This window comes from Fukomys damarensis, unplaced genomic scaffold (genome assembly GCF_012274545.1).
Source record: "Fukomys damarensis isolate Sample0158 unplaced genomic scaffold, DMR_v1.0_HiC HiC_scaffold_6, whole genome shotgun sequence".
Lineage (NCBI taxonomy): Eukaryota > Metazoa > Chordata > Mammalia > Rodentia > Bathyergidae > Fukomys > Fukomys damarensis.
In genome coordinates, this window is record NW_022900918.1 from 22,859,215 (window position 1) to 22,884,099 (window position 24,885).

The following is a 24,885-nucleotide window of genomic DNA, read 5'->3' on the forward strand; positions in this document are numbered from 1 at the left end:
GTTTTTCTATAAAATGGAATACTACTCAGCCATAAAGAATGAGAAATTAGAGTCATTCTTAGGAAAATGGTTGCATATTGAGGTTATACTCTCAACTTTCATTTTATACTTGAATGAACTGAGCTTTGGAAAAATAGTTTACTGTATAAAGTTCATGAAACATATTAATAGAATATGATCTTTTTAACCCTTGTCTAGGGCTTTTCTACATTTGAATTATATTGTTACCTGAAACAGTGAAGTGTAATTATATTTTCTGTATTTTCTTGTTCATACATTTTCAGTTCACTGATTTTAGGCAGTTGTGACTTATAATTCTCACCTAGGAATAGAACAAATAAACAGTTTAGCTTGTGATTCATCATACTGCATAGAAATTAAAATATTCCATCATATTTTTGTTGTTAGTTGTTCTGTTATTACCATAAAATTAAGCAAAATGTATCTACACAATTTCACACCATTGAAACGTCAAAAAATCATCACAATAGAAGAATAATTATGTATTCTTATTATGCGATGCCAACAGACTGTTTACAATTATAAGGCACAGAGAACATATAAGCATAAGTATCAAATTGCTCAGTTCCTATAAATCTATTGCATTTTCACAAGCCTCAAATCAATGTATTTCTTCTTTCTCATCTACTTAATTTATGGTAATCTGCCCTGCCAGCAGGCTCTCTGAATACCTTTGCATATTAAATGTATTTGCATAGCACAAGAAAACAGGTTGTCTATCACAAAAGTAAAAAAATCTTTTTTACTTTAATAACAAAAAAGATAATTTTTCTGCTAAATACTTTAAAATATTTCTTAAAGGAAGAGATCATTTTTCAGGAGTGAAAACAGCTTCCACATTTAAGTGAAAATAGAAAAAGCATGGCAAATATCTTCTCCTGACTGATGTTTCCAACATAGTCAACGATATACACATAAGAAAGTGTGTTGTTTTCTCATTTCATATGTGGACTGTCTTCTTTTGTACTTGGTTTACAAGCTATGAAAAAATTCTAAATTGTATATCTTTCGGGCAAAAAAGCTAAAAGACAGATGCTTGACGAAACATGCTGGTAGGATGTGATACATTTCTTGTTAGAGTTATGTAAGCTGCTTTCTTTCACTGAGCTAAATCCAGGCCCTTGTAAGATACTCTCTTTATCACCAGTGACTTCACATAGCTTCTGCTCAGTAAATTGTTACATTGGCAGTATGTCATTCTCCAGTGGCAATGGTGATTGGGCAAATGTGGAAGGATATATTGAAAGATTTATCACAACATTAAGACAGTTCCAGGAAGGAACGCTTCCTTTGGCTGAATGGATGACACTGACCAGTCAACGGTTAAAAACGTTAGATTATATTAGGGAGGAAGGAAAGGGAAGGGAGGGAAAGAAGCATGAGAGGACAGGAAAAAAGTTTAGAGAAGGAATGTAAGATATAAATTGATATAATGAAGGCCCAGAGAGTTCCAAAAGAAATGCTATTTAGAAAATAAATAGACCACCAACTAAGGAAAATTTTGTCTAGGTATTCTTGGTTTTAAATGGCAATGATTCATACACAACAATATCACATTCCTATTATCTTCAATATTAATTGGTTCTCTGTGTAAATCCTCCTTATAATAAAAAACAATATAAAATTGTAAATGGATTCCTATTGCTAATTAATCTCATTTAAAGGAAGAAGTTATTGAAAGATTCACAGTTACCTTCACACTATGACATACGTTGTGGAAAGCAAAAGAGATAATGACTTAGTTACACGGAAAACTAATAATGGACTTAAGCACCAAAACATAGATAGAGTATATCTGACCGGTTAGGAAGGTGTGCTGCTTTCCCCACTGACATAATAAGAGGGAGAAGGAAGGATGTGGAGACAAGAGCTCCAGCTGTATTTTCTTTCTGTAAAGGGTTTTAGCAAATATGGAAGATAATCACTGAGAAAAAATTCATCACGGTCATGATAACTTTTAAAGAGTGAATACAAGTTACAACAGAAGCATTTTATTTTAAATGAAAAAATGGAAATAAAGTGTTTGTAAGCGGGGAGGGGAGGAAGGGGTGAAGGGAGGGCAGGGACAAGGGGGAAAATGAGAATCAAGACCTGTCATGTAGAGGTACAAGATCCCAATAACGAATGTAATTGTGCTGTGTACCAACAATGTACCAATAAACTCAATAAACATATTCAAAAAAATAAAAAGAATTGTATTCAAAGTTTCAGAGGAAAATAGATTTCTTTTCATGGTGATTATTTCCTTTTCACATTCAAGTAATTTGTGTTAATTTTCTGACCTGTACAGCAATTTTATGTTTAGTTGTAACCATTGTGGGAAAACTTGCTTTTTAAATTTTGAAGGTAATCTAATTTATAGTCTTTTGTATGCTAAGCACTCTTGCTCAGTTATTCCACTTAGATTTCAGTGACTTCCTAGGTTATAATCTTGTTGATATCACATTCAGGTGTCAAAGTAGAGTCTCATTTGGGATTTAAGTATGGAAGCTGATGCAGGTAGGGGGATGAAATTAGGCAGAGACTGCAAATCAAGTAAAGATGGCTGTGAGGGATTTATTAAAGAAAGCCCAAATCACTCATATATGCTTGGTTAGAAAATTGGCATTTCTAGTTTTCTGCACTAAGAGAATAGATCAGAAACATTCTCACAATTGACAGAAAGAAACCTTTTAGGTGACAGAGATGCACATAATTTTTTTTTCTTGCCTTCCATGTCTGAACTCTAATAATTAGACACTCAGAATGAAGAAAGGAGAAAGGTCCTGGATACAGTTAATGCACGCTCTTCTCCAAATTAAGGAAGGAAGTGAAGAAGGAATAAAACTCAGACCACACTTCCCGTTTCTCTCATTTCTCAGTGCTATGGAACAGAAATCAGAACGCAAAATTTGAATTAATTGAAGTTTTTAAAAATGACCCAAATCATTTAGAAATGTATGATACTTTCCTAAAATATTGATAATATCTTCCACACAGTAGGAAAGAAAATATATATTTAGTAAAGTATGGGTGATTGGAGAAAAATTAAATACTTTGTGTTTTTGTGTTTAAACCAAAGTTCAGACTTTTCAATAAAATTGTTCTAAAATTGCTCTAAAACACAAAGTAAATCAAAAGTAATTGTGATGCTTTTAAATAATAGATTAGAATGTTATGGTAACTCCATTTAATTACTGAATATATAAATATTGTGCCTGTAGTTATTGAAATAAAACACATAAGCCTGAAACAATTCTGTCTCATCAAAGAAAGATATTTTTACCATATCAGCACATTCAAGAAATTCAGGTAATTTATTTTAGGTCAGTAAAAATCATAGCAAGCAATATGAGAATATTTCAAAATACATTGCAAACAAAGAGTAGACATAGAACTTTTACTGTTTATAAAACAGAGTAATAATAAAACACTTTCAAGGAGAAAAAGGTTATGAAGATTTCCTGAGAGCCGATAATGCAGCACACAAAAAGATACGTGAAATGGAACCCTTTAAGAAAATAAGAAGCCACAGATTTGTTAAGTGGTTCTTCCCCAACCCAGTCTAATAGTTTTATTTGATGTAGCTTCGGGCAATGCATCCAGACTAAACATACATCATAAACAAAGGTAAGAGTCAACTCATTTATAAAATATTTATTTTCCGTCGTAAAGTCCGTCCATGTCTTTAATCCATTTTATAATGGGAGACACATAATCTGAAGTTCACATTCCCTGACATTCTGCCTTAGGTCCTATTTCATATGATAGCACAGGGAAGTGAAACCTTCAGAAATCAGCTCTATCTGTGGGAAGAAAAACCATCTATCAGACTTTGGGAAGGAAGAGGTAGGAAAAATTTACAAATCGGCTCTGGAAAGAAAACCAAGAGGGAGGCACACCCGAAATTCGTATAACCCTCTCCCTGAGCATTTGGCCAGATATAGAGCTCCTTTTGTACAGACTGAGATACCTTGATGCTTGGGATAATTAAGTAATGGAGAATTGACTGTGAGCTCAGTGGGCATCCCAAGGTTCCCATAGACCCAGGAGATCTGGAGTTGCTACTGTCTAGTGCTTAGAAATTTCACTACAAGATCCTTGAAGCCGTGGAGACTAAAAGGCCATATTGCTACAATGAGCATATCAGAATAAGAACTTCTCTAGGCATGTCCTAGCAAACAATAAACAAAAATTTTCCAAGTGTCATTATGACCAGTCAAAAATTTAATCACCCATGAATAAAATATATGAAATATTCCTCAAAGGAGTACAATATAATCAAACCTTCACCAATGTGGGATTTATAATGTGTATCATAAATTTATAAATATACAACAAAAGAAATAGCAAAATATAAAGTATACAATAGGAGAATATTAATAAAAGATACCCTAATGTTGATTTAACTGAAAATATTATGAAAGCATTATTATAAATATGTTCAGTGAATTTTAAGAAATATTGGCTATTATGGGCACAGGCAAGAAACTGATAATATAAAAAAACAAAATAAAAATATTAGAACTAAAAATCAAACCAATATTTTTAAATTTAAAAAAATCACTAGATAAGCATCATACACAGATTTGGTAGTTCGTAATAACATCTGTGAATTAGATGACAGGTAGGTTGGAAAATAAATAAATTGATGCACACATAAAAAATAAGAAAAACAGAGCATTATGTTCCATACTACAATATGAATTACCACCCATATATATTAATATTATTGCAGATGAGAGGTGATGGAAACATTAACAAACATTATCAGTTTTCAGACAATGGAACAAAATACCAAAGATTATTTAAAGGTGAACATTATTTTAGCATTCAATTTCAAAGGGTGCAGTCCATGCATGGTCAGCTGATTCCAAGGCAAAAACGGCATGGTAAAAAATATGGTAGAGGAAAGGAACTCAACAAGTAGCAGGAAGGAAAAAAAAAAAGGAGGATTTGAGGACAAAAATGTGCTCTTTTAGGTCATACGTCCAGTGACCCTCTTGCCTCAAGTGGGTCTGTTATCCTAATAGTACCTTCAGCTATGAACTCACAATAGACTATCCTACTCATAAGTATAGCACCTCCGTGACTCAATCATTTTCCAAAACGTAATTCTGAATAGATGATATTTGGGAGCATATATTAGATTGAACCGCAGAAATAGTCTTTTGTGAGCAACTTAGATAAAGAAATATTGCTATAGAAAGCTATAAGAATCACCTACTTGTTATACTATATAACATATATTCTGTATAATCATCACATTTAATGTCTAGGTTTACATAAATGTCTCTCTATACAATATATATAATATATCTCTATATTTCTGTGTTACTGTTTATTTTGTGTAATATATAAGCAAATATAATCTATAAATTCATTGTAATTTTTGATTATGTATGCCTTAAACCTAAAGTCCTTTTAGGATGAGTTTTAATTGTGGACAGTTCAAAGATATAATTCAGCAATCCTGTTTCTGGACATTTATTCAAAACAACTGAAATCACAATCTTGAAGAGATGTGAGCACCTCTATGGTCACTGCAGTACCACCTACAATAGCCAAGATTTGGCATCAATGAAAATGTCCATCTATGTGTGAATGAATAAAGAACATGTGATATAGATAGATTGATAGATAGATAGATTGATATTGATATATACATATACATGAATACTATAGAGATTAAAAAGAATATTTTGAAACAGATTGCATGAATGAATCTTAAAGTCATGCTAAAATAGAATTCATACGCAGAGAGACAAACAACACATGCTTTTACTTATAATAGGTATCAAAAAGTGTCAAACTGATAGAATAAAATATTTCAATGATATTAAACAGAGACTAGAAAAAGGAAATGGGGAGTTATTAATAGGCATAATATTTCAGTAAATCAAGAAGAATAAATTTTGAACTTTGTTGTAGAACATGGTACCTATAGTTTAAAATGATGCATTGGATACCTAAAATTTTCTTCAAATAGTACATCTCACATTCAGTATTCTTATTAATTAAAATATATTTTAAAATGGAAAATATTATTAAGATAAATAACAGTGGTGGTGATGGTGTAGTTTTAGACAGTTAAAAGTTGTTCGCCCTTTCTATTGTATGGTGCCACTCTACCATGTGTGAACAACATGACCATGGGCAAATGAATTAACATCTCTAACCTTGAGTTCCCTCATCTACAAGATAGAGATTTGATATGTAATTTGTAGTATTACAGGGAGCACTACATTAAAATTAATGAAGTTATTAGATATAAACAGTGATAGATAACTTCAAAGTCAATGTATTGGATAGTTTTTTAAGGAGGAGCCCCAGTGGGCTTTGAGTACAAGTCCTTGTCTGTTTTGTACACTGAAATTTCCTCACTGATACACAAGCTACTTTTAGTCTAGGAGGGATAACTGAAAAATAAAATACAATGAAGAATTTTCAGATGTCTTGGTTTATGGCTACCTGCTCTTGACACTTTTTCCCTTGGGTCTATTCGCTTTGTGGATAAAACACCCACTGGTGTTGGTGTCTATGCCTGAGAGGACAATGCACAATTCTTGAGCAACTTGCCAAATCTATTTCCTCTACTGCTAAGGTATTAAAGTTTATTAATGTAGAAATCTATTAAGTTAATTTATGCTATATTTTTTTTTCTGTGCAGCATAGTTTTGGCATTAGGTGTAGGGACTGCATAGACAAAAAGAAACTGCAAGTCACTTCATTTTGGAAACTATTGTGGTAATATTTTAGTAACCACTACTTCAAATCTCTCCTCCACCAAATTATATAATATGTAGTATGGTTTCTTTGCATACTTAAATCCATTAATTTTACCACTATCAGAAGAAAGAAAGAAAGAAAGAAAGAAAGAAAGAAAGAAAGGAGGAAAGAAAGAAAGAAAGAAACAAAGAAACAAAGAAAGAAAGAAAGAAAGAAAGAAAGAAAGAAAGAAAGAAAGAAACAAAGAAAGAAAGAAAGAAAGAAAGAAAGAAGGAAAGAAGGAAAGAAGGAAAGAAAGAAAGATAAAGAAAAAGGTGAAAAATGAATTGCATTTTTTGTACTTCTTGTAATAAAAAATATTCAGCTGTGCATTTTTATGGTCTCAGAGGAAAAAGATGCTCAATATTTACTCAGTGTTTTGTACAGATATCTAAAAGGGCGTTGTTCATGGCTAAGTTTTTTTTGTAAGTGTTACTCATTTTATGTACCTCTATTCTGTAATAAATCAAGAAAAACATATCTAATTAAATTTTAGCCGCTTTTCAACAAGGAAAATAGTCGTGATTTCTCTATAATAGCAGTCATTTTGTACTTCCTTTCATATATTGCATTCAACAATTTGAAGATAATACTTAGAATTAAACATTTTAAACTTGCTTTTGTCTCACACTTTGTAAATGTCTGAGGAAGACATTCACTTTTCGTTCTATGATTAAACATTTTTTACTCCTTTTCCTTTCTTACTGCTAAATATATATATGACCCAATGTATGCAAACTAGTGTACCAGTGTCAAACTGGAACTGCACTATGATATTAGCCACTGAATTTCTTCTTAAAAGATAATTAATATTAGCAGCTTTTATCTCAATCCTTGAGTTTACAAAATTGATGAGCGTCCTTTCTAATGTAATAGGGTTTAGAACAGTCAATATAAATTAAATCTTTAATGAAATTTAATTTACCTTCTGTCTCTTACCAGCCAACCCCCACAATTATATCAGTAACTGCAATGATTTATAAATTGTAAAGTAATAAATTCTTCCAGATTATAATACTCCTTCTAAAAAAATTCAAAGAATAACAGCATTCAAGCTAAGAAGATTGAGAAATTTTCTAGTGTCAAAAGCTATGTGAGCCCGCATTCAAAATTTTTCTCAACAGCAATTCCCTCTTCTCACCCTGTCAAGTTTTGACCCATTTCTCTGTGTATATATAATTCAAATAATAAAACTTGCTTCCTTACAATAGATAAGCGTTTTTATAATAAAATTAAATGGTTTCATGTTAGTAATATAACTTGTAATAGATATAAGTACCTCAAATTACATATGCATGCATTTGGAATATAATATGCCTTAGTGGAATTGTATATAGTAATTTCTACCAATATCACATTTAAGTAAACAATAATGGATGTAAAAATTGTGTAAAATTTTTTTCTATAACTTCTTTTTTTCTGTTAGTGTATCAGCATTTTTCTTTCCAGTCATTAGATTTTATTCTTTTTATCTTTGTCTTTTCTTTTTAATCTTTCTATTTCTCTTATTTATCATGAGCCTAAGCAAAAAGAAAATGAATGAATTTATTAATCCTTCTATATTATAAAGATCAAACATCGGACTCTGAAGCATTTTACAAGATTTAAGATTCTTAAGCATCATATTCAACATGACAACTGTAACAGTACCTATATAAAAACAAATATTAAAATTTAGAGAAGTGAACTAAGTAAATTATTGAGCAGAAATATTGAAATTTCTCAAAATTTATATTAATTACTCTATGAGATATGACATAATGCTAGGAATTTTACATATAATATTTTACTGAACATTTCAGAAATTTGTAAGGTGAAAAATGTAAAAATTTACAACCTGCTTACCATAAAGTTTATCCAGAGCATGTGCTATATTAACTCTATTTTATTACTATATAAATGCAGTAATAGGATTCCTTTCAGTAGAAAAGCAAGAATCTACTTCTATCAATACCATATATGTATTCAAGGCCTGGTATATATTAACTGTATGGATAAGGGAGGGAAATGTGTTCATAGCATATTTTTTAATGATTTTTGAGATTGTGTCTTTTACATTTCTTTTAATTATAATCATCGTTCTCATTGTTTTTATAGGCCATTAATTTGATTAATGCTTGACATTTTTCCTACAAAATTGTTGGCATTCTGATTTCAGCTATTCTGTCCAATTAATGTTTAGCATATCCTCTGCCGTTTATATAGTTTTTAAACTTCCTTATTCACACATAGAAATTCCTATTTGTTGTACATTATGATACAAAAAACAGGAGGAATAAAATATCTAGTTGTTTCATGGTTAGTTAACTTTGTTAGTGCCTCCAGGTACTGAAACATGATTATTGATTGGTAAAATTGCTCTTCCATTGTGACCAGCAGATGATCTGTGAGTGAGTTTTGGCCTGCAATAAAGAGCTATTTTCTCATCTATATTTGACCTAAGTATTTTAGCATTCATTCATATTTTCTCTTAAAATGATTGCTTCATTAGCATTTTCGAAATGATGATTTTAGTTAATTAGATTTCTCCCTCTGCATTCATTAGCAGATAATATTCTATAAAGAGAGACTCTAATAGGAGATACACTTAAAAAATCATAAGCATTAAACAAGCAAAAAACAGATTTAAATATATCTAATAGTAAAAAATCATTGGACATTTCAGAATTTAAATCTCCTAATGCTTATCATTTCCCCACATTAATTCCTAAAAATATGTAAATGTTTTGTAGTTTGAAAAATTGACCATGCACATGGATATACATAATTAAAATAAAATCTATATTTGACTTCATGTTACTCATAAAAGTAGCCCTATATATGGATATTTCCAAATCACAAATGGTAAGTGTTGATATAGTGAATTTTGAAACCACCTAAGGAGTACTATTTTTTAATAATGGATCTTTGAATAATTATGCCTTAAATTCCTACTGTGATTAGTTATCTCTAGAGAATGTGTACTATTTTAAAATAATCTGTTGAAAATATTTTAAAGGGAAAAATAACATCCTTAAGCCTAATTTTTATCAAAATCCATTTTGACAGATTCAGGTTACCTAGGAGGATCAATTCACCTAAAAAGAAATAATATAACATTAATGTCAAGCATAATGTAAATGAATTTTATCAATGAAGCTTTGAATCACTATAAAGAACACAACTTTGAATATTATTTTATTACATTAAGTCATGCTAAACTTTCCTAAAAGAAGAAAAATTAAGGTTATATAGAAAGATGGAAATATTAGAGATAGTTGTGTATAAAATGACACATTACAGATGTATTTTACTTCAAATTTTAAAAATTACATACACTATAAATTTGAAAATATCACTACTTATCTTTTAGAAAAAAACAGCATGATTGTATTTATATAACTTTTATCATTTTTAGAGAATTCACACAAATCTTTATGTGCCATTTTAATATTAACTTTGAAAAAGTATGTTTGAAAAAATTCTTTGGCCATGTATTTTGCTAAATGAATCATTATCTGTCTTAAGAAAGAAAAATCTAATAACTATTAACTAAATATTCAATATCTAAAGAAAAGTACTCTATAATCTTCAAAAGTAAGTAAACCATAGCAGAAAAAAAAGGGTCAAACAATGAAAGTGGATGCCATTTCTACATATGTAAACTATAAAAAATATATGAACAATTCATATTTTTATAACTCAACTGTGTGAAAGATGAACACATAATAATGGGAAAAGTTCTCATTTTTGAAGTAAGACATTTTATTTAAACTTGAATTATAAAATTATAATGAATGGAAATGTAAACAAAGGATATATATAAAACATTTATAGGTATGTACATATAAATAATGTCATGAATATATTTTCCTATGAGGCATAGAAGCAATGATACTCCAGCATTAATAAGCATGTAAAGCAGACTGAATCATTATTTATAATATCATGGAAATTTCCATGTCATTTTAAAGAACTGGCTAAGTCAGCCAAGCATGGTGGGACATGCCTGTAATCTCAGCACTCAGGGAGGATGAGGCAGGAGGATTGCCATAAAGTAAAGGCCTGCTTAGATTATATAGCAAGACCCCTGTCTCAAAAATCTTTTTAAAAAAGGGAGAACTAGCTAGGCTTAAACTGATACACAGAATACACAATAGGAACCTGGAAAATATTTTAAGGACAGAAAATAAAAATATATTTACCAAAACTAGTTCAAAGGAAAAAATAAATTAGTCATGGTGTTGCCCATCACCAAAGCTGGAAAATTTGAACAAAATTTGAGTAGCGTAGTATTAGATTATAACCTAACACAAAATGAAACATCCGTGTATCTATAAAATTCCAAGATCTATGGACCAAATCTAGCTTGCTTTTGTAGTCTTGTTGTTGCTTGTTTGTTTTTGTGATACTGAGTATTGAACCCATGGCCTTGACTGTGTTAAACAATTATTCAATTGCTGAGTCTAATCCTTAGCTGCTTTGGTTTCTGTTGTTGTTGTTGTTGCTGTTTTCTTTTCTTTTCTTTTTTTTTTTTTTTTTTTTTTTTTTTCTTTTTTTTTTTTTTTTGATATCTCACTAAGTTGCGCAGGCAGTCTTCCAAAGCGAGAGCCTCCTTCTTTGGCTTACCTAATATCTGAACTTATAGTGTGACCGTTTCTGCTTATTTTAAGTAAGGTTTTGTAGCATATAGACAGACATTCTCAATGATGCATAATTTCTAAGTTATTTCACAGTGCAATGGCAAAGTTGTGTAATTGGAAGGAATATGACCTGTGCATTAGCTACTTTCCCATCACTGAGACAAAATATTCACCATAAATATGATTCCATGGGAGAAATTTTCAGTTTTGGTCCCTCCAGTGTCCTCAGTTCCTTTGAGGAAATATCCCTTCTGCTTATTCCTTGAACCCATGAAAATAAGGAGTATCTCTGACCCTAGTTCACATCCTACCAAGCCAAAAACCAAATCCTTTCAGCCACGGAAATCTTACCAGTAAAAGTTCAGGTGATTCAGTCCTAATAAAGTTGTTCATGAATAGTTCAAGAATAAATGTGTTGCCCACTTTGTAAGCAAAATAATCATGAGAAGTACATGATTAATAACTGAAATAAAATCTCTCTTGTTTTGCTAGCTTTATGCTGCATAGGATACAGGATTGAGGCTGAAGAAATTTCACCACTACTTGGTATTTTTACAAAAGTCTCCATGGGCAGAGGAGAAAGAAAGGATTCTTTCTTTAATGAATTAAGACCTCAATAAATGCAGAACTGAATTTGTTATAATTTCTGACATAAGAAAATAGTATTTCTTTTTTTGCTTAAATGAATTTGAGGTGGATTTGTTGTAATTGAAAAATTACTGTTTCTATTTAAATAATGATATGTACAAATAGCATGATTATTTGTCACAACAGTTATCTTTGAATGTTGTGAAATATATCAAAATCATGTGATAAAAGTGTTTAGGTAAACTATTTGTACAAACATTTATAAATAAGTAGAACTGTGTAACAGTATTCAGATATTCAGAATCATGTATCTTTGTTCATTTTTCAAATAGATCTTAGTAATCTCTATTATATGAAATATGTACTTCTAAACGTGGGAAATTTGAATAAGATTAGATCAATTTAACACTGATTGAATAAAATAAAAGACAATAGAAAGTTGAAGAAAGTAAGGACCTTGCTTTCAAAGTTCTGGTGAACACACACACACACACACATTACATATGCATTATGTTTTAGGAATCCCTAAATTTGTAACTGTAATTGCCTGACTCCATTCAGCCTTCTCATTTGTCTTCCACTGATGTAATACCATTTGTCTTCCATTTATTTACCTATAAGTGGAAACTAAGATGGAAATTTTGGTTCAAATAGTGTAAATGTGGGCCGGGTACTTAGCTCAGTGGTTCCGCCACCTGCCTTGCAAGTGCAAGGACCCAAGTTCTATTCCCGGTACCAAAAAACAAAAACAAAACAAATAGTATAAATGAGTATTATTAGAAGGATAGTAAATGAAGTGGCATAAAATAAGAAAAGAAAGCTAAAAAAGAACGAGCTTTCATCTGAGGTCTAATTGGTTTAAGCCACTTGGAAGCTATGGGCAAAACTGCACCACAGATACACTTCCATAGTAAAACCAGAGGCAAGAAATGTGCACCTCAATCATTGGCTAATTGGTCAGCTTTCAGAGGTGAGATTTGGAACAGCTCTAGGAGGCAAATATGTAGCTTTGGATCATAGAATAAATCTCCAGAGACACAGCAGTTGGGAACTGCTATCAAACAAGATTTTCAGTAACTGGGAGTGGGTGATAAGGCCAAAGTGGGTAGTAGGACTTTACCAACTGCAACTTCTTCATATTCATTGTGGTTGACAGATGTGTGGACATGATGTGTTCCTGTAGGCTTTAGATCAAGTCTGTCTTGCTACAGAAAGTTAGGCATGAATCACTTGTTGCTGATCCAGCGCTCTAGCTATGCTTCTGTGATCACCTATCACAGTACAATCTAATCACACACTAAGAAGCTTATCTCCTGACTCTGAGAGCTACTGGAGGTCAATCAGTAAATAGGATTAATCCCTGTTTACTCAGACACAAACACAGTGATGAAATGATATTGTTTTATCAGTTGCATGTATACTTAATCACTTGGAGGCTCTGGTAAAAGACAAACACAAAGCTGAAATTTTGGATTCATAAATCAGTTATGCAGAATGGTAATTTAAAGCCAACTGTCTTGAAATACATAACCAATATACCACATAGCTTACCAGGAAATTCTTTGACAAATATCATGGTCCTTTTGTCAGGGCTAATTGACACATTAGAAATATAAAGGGAGAAGTCCAGTAAATAATAAATGTTTAATATATAGTAGAGATTACATTATTCAGTTTGTATCCTTGATGATTCTACTGAAAATCTCAATGATTAAAAGAAGATCACAATTGTCAAAATGTTGATATTTGAATGTTTTAAGTATTTTAATAGCAAAAGAAAGATAAAGAATATTATGCTTAAATTTTATATTTTCTGTGTTTATATTTTAGTAGATATTCAAATGCATTGGATATGACAGAATCTATCATGCATACTGTTGCTTTTCCTGAAGCTACTGGTATTACTCAGATCTATATATACTCTCATTACTGAGGCTACAATTTATTGTGGCAGAACTCAGGATAACATATTAATGTATCATGTTATTGGTCCCCAAAGGGAAGTTTAATGTTTCAATATCACATAGTGCTATACATTTATAAAAGATATCCAAGCACTAACAGAAAACATGAAAAAGGAAATGCCTTGAATAATAAAGGCCTAACTGTAGCAGCTTTTTAAATTAATTTAATTTATTTAATCAGGGATCCCACAAGATTGTGTTCAATAGAGCAATGGTTCACTGGGTCAGAGAATGAGCAAAGACCATCATATTATTCCCAAGAGTGCCTTCTGATTTGTTGCATCCCCAAAATGTGGCTTCAAAAAATATAATTACCCACCCTAAATTACACCCAGAACACTGATATAGAGGCCCCTATCATGCATTTTCATTTTTCTGAAATTTTTCCTAAGAAACATTACTAGAAATTCAATAATCTAATTTCCAATAAAAAGATTTCAATTTCACTTCTTTTATGCCTATGTCTTAGTTCCTTTTTGTTGCTGGTACAATGTACCAGACACCTACGAGTTAAAAGGGAAAAGGCTTATTTTAGCTCACAGTCTGTAAAGGTTTCAGTCCGTCATCGGCTGGCTGGCTCCAAACCAGAGCAGAATGACAGAGGAGAGACTGACCATGCTACGGCAGGCAAAAAGCAATGAGCCTGCCTTCCTTCTCTCATTTTCTATTGTATCCAGGCTATGGGACTGCTAGTTTGAACCACCCACACCCAGGTTGGGGCCTCCCACTTCAGTAATTTCATCATCCCCAACCATGCTAAATCAAATCTTTGGGCTAATCCAGCATCTCACACCCATGATCCAGCTACCTCTCAATAGCCCCACTCACGAGCTCACTTGCTCTCTCTTTACAGTTCCTTATTAATTTTCAGGGGAAATATGTGGATTAAAATTTGTACATTGATATGTAAAATCCAAAGAATGCTAAGGATTACCTAGTTTCCCATTTTTGTTAAAATTATGAATAAGTAAAAAGTGAATATGTTTTGGACTAAGCTACATTTGTTTGGTCAAAAACACTGCAGTTTGAGTGTATCTGTACATTCTATCACAACACAATAATCTAAAAACAGAACTGCCAAAGAAGCTTTTTGATTGGTTCTCCACATCCAGACTATAGAGCACTTGACTCTTAGAAGTTGATAATAAAATACTTCTTGACAGAACTGATCAGTCTAATAAAACACGTTTAATCAATGACACTAAAAATATTCTCAGGCCATGCCTTTCTTCACAATTCAAACTGTTTGTTTTTCTTTTTTCTTTTGGCTTGATTTTGGTTTACTTGTTTTTTTGGGTGTTTTGTTTTGTTTTGTTTTGTTTTTAGAGGGATGCTTTACTACTAAGCTACAGCTCAAGCTCTACTTATTATGTTACTTTGAGTAAACATCTCATTCAGTTTTCCAGGCTTGAACTGGAATCTTCCTGGGTTACAACCTATCACTTGGATTCCTAAGAGACACGTCAAACACCCAACTTTAATTTTCGTGTTACTTCGTTTAGATTCTCACAATCTAATGTCTAATACCCTTTTGCATCATATTCCAGTTTTGTTTTGTCCTTTTTCAAACACTAAGATTGGCTTTTCATAATAAACAACTGTTTGCTCATGCATTCACTCACTCTAGTGACAGATACTTCTTGAATACACATTGTCTGACATTAAACTAAATGTTGAGACAAAGATAACATAATTTTAAGTAAAAGGAAATAGACGAATATCAACTCACTATCTAATAAATTTTGAAAATGAAATATGGTCTATACTATTCAACGTAATTATGATTATACCATCATATATGCTCAATATTAATATTGTAAATTTTTAGAGATGATTCAGTGACTTTACACCTTTTCTTCTTATCCCAAAGATTGTACTCATGATAGCAATGCATCACTCTTTCAGTGGATTAACAAAGACCATCAGATTGTCCCCAAATTTCAATTAAATTGAATACTCTAAAAAAGGTATTGGAAGTTGTTTTTAAATAGCCAGTTTTCACTTGTGAACAAAAGTAGAATATTGACATTTTTCCAGTTATCTTTCCAATTATAAATTGTACCTCCTCATTATCAAGACTCAATATATTTATCTCCTTTAAAATTATGACTTAAGAGGGAATGAGGATTTAGCTCAGTGGTGCCACTGCCTCGCTCAGAAGAGCAAGGTCCTGAGTTGGATCTTTGGTACCAAAAAAAAAAAAAAAAAATTGTGACTTTGGGTACTTTTTATTTCCCAGGGTCAATTCTAATCAATATTCTCTGGGCTCATTGTGAATAGCATACACAAAATTTGTATTACCAGCCAAACCACACATTAATTGAGAAGACAAATCATAACATTTTAAATGCAGTTGTATCCTGTCATAGTAGGTGCCCTGAAGAAAATGTAGGGCAAGCAATTGTGGAACAGTGGAAAATCTACTTTAGATAGTTGTGGGTGGCCAGCCATTGTGAACAAGCTAACACTGAGCAAAGACTCAAGTGATGCAGGTAAGGACCTCCGCATTCAATTATGTGATATGTACACCCCCGAAGGCAGAAATAAGGCTGGTGTATCTCAGGAACAGAAACTCCCTCCCAGTAGAGGAGGAAGAGATGAGTACAACAAAGTTATTCTCTTAGCTGTTGTTAGACCTCTGTGTTCATTCACTTTTTGCTAAATGCTTCTTTAATATTCTGCCCCTCTCCGTGTTATTCCCAGCACCTAGTTCATTAAAAATCAAGTCTGATCCTAAATGGTGCCTAAAACTGTTTCATATAAATTAAGTGCTTCTATTTTATGGGTCCAATTACCCTTAAGGTCTAGTCAGAGAAATGAGATATCTAAAGTTATTCTTGGATCGTGAAACCGCTGTTTCTTAAGGATTTAAAATTCAGTAACACATAAATCAGTGTTTCCCTGAACAGATCATTCTAACTAGCACAAAGTTATATAAGCATATAAGAAACTTTTTACTTTAGAAGAAATTGCTGACCATTTGACAAATTTAGATACTCTGCCTTTTGCCCTTTTTTTCTTCTTTCTTTCTTTTTTTTGGTACCAGGGATTGAACTCGGGCCCTTGCACTTGCGATGCAGGCAGTGAAACCACTGAGCCAAATCCCTAGCCACTTTGGCCCTTCTTTGAGAGGTGAAAAATTGTAAATGTCATTTAGGAGTATTACATTGTCATCCTCTAAATTTGTTTTTCTAATTCTCTTTTTTTTACTTTTATTAGTACTTATTTGCAGTACGTAATGATTGCATTTACTATTGGGAATTGTTATGTGAATGCAATACATTTCCATTATTTTCCCTTTCCCTTCACTTCCCTTTTATTTTTCCAGCATCAGAATCATTTATTTATCTTATAAGAACTTATGAGGTTAATCATCAAACTAATAGGTCAAAGGACATATACAATATGTAAGATAATTGTAATAGGTCAAGATATTCTGTTAGATAACATTGTCTGCACTGAATTGCAATACGCTTTTTTTTGTTCTATTTTTTAAAAAATTATCTGTTATATATAACACATATATACACACACACACACATATATTTGTATGTACATGTACATATATGTATATGTTTGGATGTTCACAAGTAGAACTTTAAACTAGAAGATTTTGGAGGTACAGAAGGGCATTTCTATCTCATTGATTACTTTCCCATTAAACAGTCATTAGTTAATCATTGAAAATAGAATTCTTATCAGAAGTGTTTGTAAAACAGAAAATATTAGAATTTCCTGTCATTCAGCCTTTCCTCTTGAGTATGACAGCTATAGCTACAGCAATGTTACCATGACAGTCAATGAATACAAATAGAGAAAAGAAGAAAAACGTCTCCCTCTTAATAATGAGAGGAAACACCCTGTATCAAAATATCCTTTTCTTAGTCTTTAATTTCATGTAAATTCTCCCCATCACTTTGAAATTTACTTGCATTTTAATAAAAGGTAAATGTTCTTCATGCCAGTTTTAAGAGTTAGAAACAACTTTCTTAAGAGCCTGGTGACTATCTCTTTGAAATGTATTATTTGAGAAAAATAATTAGCTGTATCTCTATGTCTCTGTAGGAAGATAAGAGAATAATTTTGGTTACCACTTGGTTCCAAGTAGCAAACTATCTCTTGTCATAAAGTGTAATCTCAACCTCTGAATAAAACAGATTAGCTAAGATTCATGCCACTAGAATTCTCAGGAGAATCTGGGATGAAATACATGTGGCAAATGCAGCTGTCAAGTCCTCCTATTTGAAGACCAGTTCTGTGATCTTGAGAGCATGTAGGTAACAAGTTGAATCCACTTGGCTATAGAAAAGATGAGATTTCTTTCTGCTTTTCAATTCTCTTAAAGAACTATCTGGGCTCAGTATTACATTCTGGTTTAATATTTAGCCCACAATAAAGTGTTTTGGCCCCTCTTCTACCGTTGTGAAGAAGTGTTCTGAGTTGGGAGGAGGTTTTGTTTTTAATTATATTTCTCCAGCAATTCATAAACTGCTGATACTAAGCAATCATGGAGAGAGAAGAATTATCTTTTGGAGCTAATGAAACAGGACCAGAAGGATATTTTAAAAATACATCAGGTGGTTGAAGGTTGTATGAAGACATAGATGGAATATGCAGATATTGGATTCAAGATTTAAGAAATGAATTAGTGATGTAACAACAGATTTCAAATAGTGGTTTGAAGACTAAACATTGATTTCTACAATGTACCATGCAAAACGGTAACATAAACTGTGACCAAGAGACTCCGTAGCGTTCAAACACCATAGGATTGTACTGGTGTCTTCTACTTCATAATCTTGAAAACAAGTGTGCATCTATATCTACATGTCAATATCTATACCTATATGTATATCTACATTTATATCTGTATCTATATCTAGATAGATAGATGTAAAATTTTCCTTCCTGATAAAGTTAACTACAAGAACATTCATTTATCAGAGTATGCTAGAGAGTAAGACTTCATTAAAATTGCAAACTATGCTTCCAAATAATAATTGTCTTTCCCGCCAGAAAGGATTAAACAAATGAATCTTTAAGGAGATTTTATTTTACTCTTTAAATTCGAAATAAACTTTAACATAAACTCAAAAAAAGCAAATATAGGGGACCGGGGATTTAGCTCAGTGTTTACACCGCCTGCCTTGCAAGCGTAAGGACCTGAGTTCAAACCCCGGTAGCAAAAAAAAAAAAAAAAAAAAAAAAAAAAAAAAAAAAAAAAAAAAAAAAAAAAAAAAAAAAAAAAAAAAAAAAAAAAAAAAAAAAAACCCCCAAAAAAAAAAAAAAAAAAAAAAAAAACAAACAAACAAAAAAAAACAAATATAGTCTCTGGAACAAATAAAATAGAATTATTTTTGTTATCTCTTGCATAATGCTAATGAAGGCAGTAGAAGCAATTATTTGGACACATTGAACATTCAATTTTTATTGTCATTTATTTTTTCTTTAAAGAAGTTAAACCCTAAATCTTATTAATTTATATCCTCATGAGCTCCACACTAAATCAATGTATGAATCAACAAAGCATGCTGTTTTGTGGATTTTTTTTGGTATAGGAGGTTGTAGGAAGTCTATTGTTATTCATTTTTTTATTAGAAAACTAGACCGGTTTCAGGCTTATTTGAGAGATTCTAAATTCTAAGGGAATTTTCTCAAACCCAAACATCGCAATGTGCATAACCTAGTCAAACTAGAGAAAGTTCAGCAAAGTCAGAAATGAAAAAGTAGGTGAAAGAAAAAATAGGATTTGTGACCTAAGTGCAAAGGAAATTTGCTCTCTCACCTGTCTCTATGTTCTGTGCTGTTGAGTAGACATGAGCTCCCAGGTGTATATCCTTGTGTCTGTGTGAGTTTCTTTCCTCTAAACTATAGTAGTTTTCATTGTAGTAGTGCCAAAAACTGCCATTTTTGAGATTTATTATAAAATATGTAGAAGGACATATAATTTAAATACAGAGATTGGATTATAATTTAAATAGAAAGAATGGATCTTTCCTTCTGTGTATTGTGAAGGTACAGAATTTATTTTTGATAAGTCAAATAGTTCAGGGTAGCATTTAATCCAAACTCATTTTAATTATTTTTATATATCTGCTTTGCATTCTACAGAAATAACGTAAATTTATGTTCTTATTTCTAATGTCCCATAAAATAAAAGTAATTCATATTATTCTTGATGATTTCATGATATGAATATCTTATATGTACGCTTAATCACCTTATTTTCCATAAATATCACATGTATTGCTTGTAATTTGCACCGATTGTGGCTGGAATGTCATGCTTGCATCCTATGCTGAGATATAAAATACACTGCCTACCCAAATGCATATTCAGTATTAATAATTGTATTTGGAACTGCTTTTTTCTAAAACTACTTTTATGATTGCTTCAGAAATGGTCAATGTCATTAATTAGTATTTTAACAGAAAAATAGTTTATAATAACAAGCACATACTTAGTAGAATACAAAATTTGGTAATGTAGCTTTCTATCAACAATACTTATTTAAATTTCTACATTATATTAATGAGAAAAAGTTTATCTCCTTTTTATTTACTTGATTTTTAATCTTTATTTATATCTGATTGTTTTACCTTAAAACATTTATATACTTTAATTGATATAAAATTATAGGCATTTATGGAGTGCTAAATTTATATCTGAATTTATTTATTTTTTTGTACCAGCGATTCACAACCCTTGTGGTTGCGAGGCAGGCAGAGGAATCGCTGAGCCAAATCCCTGGTCCCTGGATATTTTTGATACATGAAGTTTTCAGCAAATAGCTGCACATCTCAAAAGGATTGTATACATAACGTAGATTATCATTTTCTGGGAGAGTATCAATTTGTCAATTGGCAACTTATCTATCATCATGAGAGTGAAGCAAATTCAATAATAAAGAAAATGATGCTTGTGTCATATATGTTTTATCATTCAGGAAGACGTTAAAATACGTAGCATGCTTGAATTAAAAGGTATCATCATACTTACCAAAACAACAACTTATTTTCCCTAAGCAAAGTCTGAGTGCCTGTGTAATAGAAGACACTGCCAGGCCTTTGTTTTGCAACCACGTGTGAGATAGTAACTTTTAAGTCACAAAGTTTGTGGAGATTTGTTAAGGAGACAATAAAAAAGGAATACAGAAGTATACAGGGAAGAATGTTTCCTTAAATCTTGAACGTGGCTCCTAGTTATAACTTTGTAGATTTTTTCCATTTTCTAAGAAAAGAAAAAGAAGCTAATGCTGTAGGGACCGATTTGAATGGCAATTTAAACTGTTTCTCTGCAGACAAGCTGATCGCCCTTTCCCTGTGTTCTGGGCGTTTGGGTCATTCTCAGACCTGCGAATCTCACAAAATGAAGACTAAAGACAAATTCTATTTTCCTGCTATTTTATGTGGTATTGCTGATTCTATTCTCCACACTATAAGTGCTGGGAAAAAATGAGTTGGGGATGTATCAGGTAATTCTGGGTTATGCTTGCTTGCGATAAAAGCTCAGTTATATGTTTTTCCTGGTGAAAGGTAGAGTCTTGAGAAATGAATTTCTCTTTCATCATTAGATGACAGTATACAAAAAGCAATGGCTACAATTTGGATATCACAGCTTCCTTTGATCTGGATGTGATTCCTATGGCCATACTGCCCTGAACATTCCCGATCTCTCTGATTTGGCTGTGATTGATCATTATTTAATAAACACTATTTGGTATGTATGTTTGGGGATATTAAATGCAGCATGCAAGCTTACAGACATCCTATGCTAGCTGGACACATCCATGTGTTTTTGTTGATAGGTTCAATCAGTAAATAAGTAGTGCATTTCCAGATATCTTCTCTCAAAACTTGTCAAGCTTATATCTTTGAAACATGTCTTACACCCATAGAAGAAAAAGTGCTTCATCTTCTCACAAAATGGTATATAAAGGCTGAAGTCTTAGGTGGTGCTGTTCCATTAACATTGGACATCACTGATGCATAGACCTCTTATGTAGAATATCAAGGTTGAAATAGGGAAATAATTTCTGTACAGGCAACAGCTGAGGTTGTAACTTGGAATGAATAGTATTTTATCACTATTGCAACAGATAATGAAACGTTGGACATAACCAAAACTTTCTTTTGATGGTGGTGTTCTTACAAATATATTTTGCTTCCATGTGGCAAGTTGTGTGCAAAACATCTCTGTACTTCTGTGAAAAGGTATGCGGGTGATTTGTAACACTTCATCAGTAAGTCAGAAAATTTGGGGGATATTATTAACTGCAATTTTACACTGAAATATTCATTCTCATTGGAGACATTCTAATTGTGGCTCACACTGAGGAAACCAGTCCCACAAAGCAATTGAAGATGTGTGGGCCTTGAATGAGGATCAAATGTTAACCCTGCTTATCCATAGTCCTCTACTGCAAAGCAGACACATCATATCCTACCAAGGGTCAACCAAGGTCCCCAGGGCTTTAGCTAACTGCAGCAAGAGAGGCAATCTACCCATGTGTCACAGAACAAGTACCACACAATTATCTGAGTTTTACTAAAAAGGGGCTTCTTCGCCTATGAACTTGTCACTCAGTAAGGTAGTGTGATTTGCTGATAAAACAACCCTCTTTCACTATGGATCAATGTAACGCTGCTGCTGTCTTCCAGAAACAGAGCCGAGGGAGCATGTCAGTGAACATTCTCCACAGGAATCTGAATTTCACCTCCTGACTTCGGACATAAATGTGTCATTTTGAAGAAGACTGAAATCCAACTTTATACAGATCTACAGCTCACAGATATTTACAAATCATGGCCTACCTGTCTCATTGGCACACCAAGGTATTGATAACAAAATATGTAGCAATATAATGTACATTTAACTTACAGTCTCACTATCTCTCTCCTATCCCTCTCTCTGTCTCTCTCTCTCTCTTTATATATATCTACATCTATATATCTATGATATATAGATATATCATATATAGAGAGAGATATCATATATCTCTCTATAAATATGACAATTAGCATATTCACCACCTTTATTGTGAATACCTACAATATTAAAGTAGAATTTCGTACCTAGAAATGTCTGTGCATAAAGTCTTCATAGGGGATATTTCTGGAAGGAAGTTCCAAGTTTATATGAGGGATTTGAGTAAGTTTTCAAAACTACATCTTGTTGCTCCAACTTGATTGTATGCAACATCAGAGGAGACATAATTTCCTTGAAGCACCTACTGATAAATTTATTAGTATCATTTAGTAAAAGGAAAGAGCTGAAACATATCTGTTTGTATAAAAATAATATTAATGAGTAGGATATTTATTTCATTTATTCTGGAATGTTTCTGAATATATTCAGAAAAATGGTGGAAGAAGATAAAAATTTCTGAATGAATAACATGAGGGAACTTTTTTCTATACTTTAAGGTATATTGTGTTCCTATTAGGTGTTTGTTTTATATCTTCCAAAACAAATACATTAATTAGAATAATAAAATTCTGATCCTGATGATTGAATATGGTCAAGATATGGGTCAATATATGAACTTATAAAGTGAATGTAAAAATTGTACAATGAGGGTACTAATAAAATTATTCACAATGAAAAATTATGAAATCACTACTACAATAAAAGCGATTTTTGAGCAGATGCCTACCTACAGTTTTATACAAAAATTGATGTATAAAAATGGCTTACTTTTTCCTCTTTTTAGGTTATTATTTTCATATTTTGGCATTATGCAAGCACATACTTGTCATTTCCATTTGAAAAATAGCAGTTCTGATTTATTTATACACCCCATCATCTTCTTACATTACCTGGGATTAAAAGACAAGGAAGACACTGTAAAAGAAGACTTTAACATTTTTGCTAATGTAAATGTATCAACACATCAACCAGGTGTTCAGGATCACTACACATCAAAGCTCAATTTAAAAAGCTCTATAAAAAATTTAAAAAAATTAAAATTCTCTATAAAGTCATTGTCCAAACTTTTTGACATCAACAATTTTGTTGCTCTTATTATTCTTTTTTTTCCTCATTGAGTTTATTGATACATTTTAGGTATACAGTACAGTTACATTCATCATTGGGATCTTGTAGCTTTACATGACAGGTCTTGGTTCTCATTTATTCCTCTTGTCCCTGTTGCTCTTACTATTGTTGTTGAATTATGTAGACTAAGCTGCCCTGCAGTGAAAATTTATTTACACCATACAAGTATATGTATACTTGTTCATATGGGTACCCACACACTCACACCCTTGCATGCAAATACTGGGACAAAAACCACTCTTCTCCAGGTTTACCGTGTCCTTCCTTTGTGATAAGACTACCATGCCAGTCAACCAAGTCATTCTCTATTGTTGCTTTAACAAATTGTCACCTACTTAGTTGTATGCTATTCTTACTTGAACAAAGTATTTCTTACTAAAGGCTTAAGACAGCACAGATTTATGACTTCACAATTCTATATGTCGCAAATGTCTGTTGCTTCAGCTGGATTTTCTGCTCAAGGTTGTATAAAGGAGATATCAACCCAACACTATCAGGTTTAGTCTTGACTGGTTTCTCAGCAGGAAACTCTTGACAGAATCTAATTTCCCCAGCTAGAGAAAGTTCTATGCATTTAAGTTCTCATGATTAGAGTGGGCCAAGCTAAATAATGCAGATCCTAAGATTTGTAGCTTTACTTTTATCTGCAAAATGCCATTTGTGTAACCCATTCTGAGATTTTAGGGATTTGATTGTGGAAATCTTTGCAAGATAATCTTACCTACCACACTACTGTCTCCCTCATATCTTCTATCACACTTCTCAGTTACATTTCATGTTTCATTAGCACCTTCAGCCCTGTGTTCCCAAAGCCAATGTTGTAGTCATCTTCAGTAACTTGGAACTAAAAAGTTTAAGTTATCAAGTTCAACATGTATTATATCCTT

The 24,885-nt window shown here is 32.1% G+C and overlaps 1 long non-coding RNA gene across 1 annotated transcript in view; it reads right to left on the reverse strand.

Moving 5' to 3' along the window:
- Positions 1 to 267: 267 nt before the first annotated feature.
- Positions 268 to 24,885, reverse strand: part of LOC104869983 — a 108,922-nt gene continuing 84,304 nt past the window's right edge. The window contains exon 8 of the long non-coding RNA XR_782416.2: positions 268 to 322. This is a non-coding gene — a long non-coding RNA (uncharacterized LOC104869983). The remainder of the gene's footprint in view (positions 323 to 24,885) is intronic.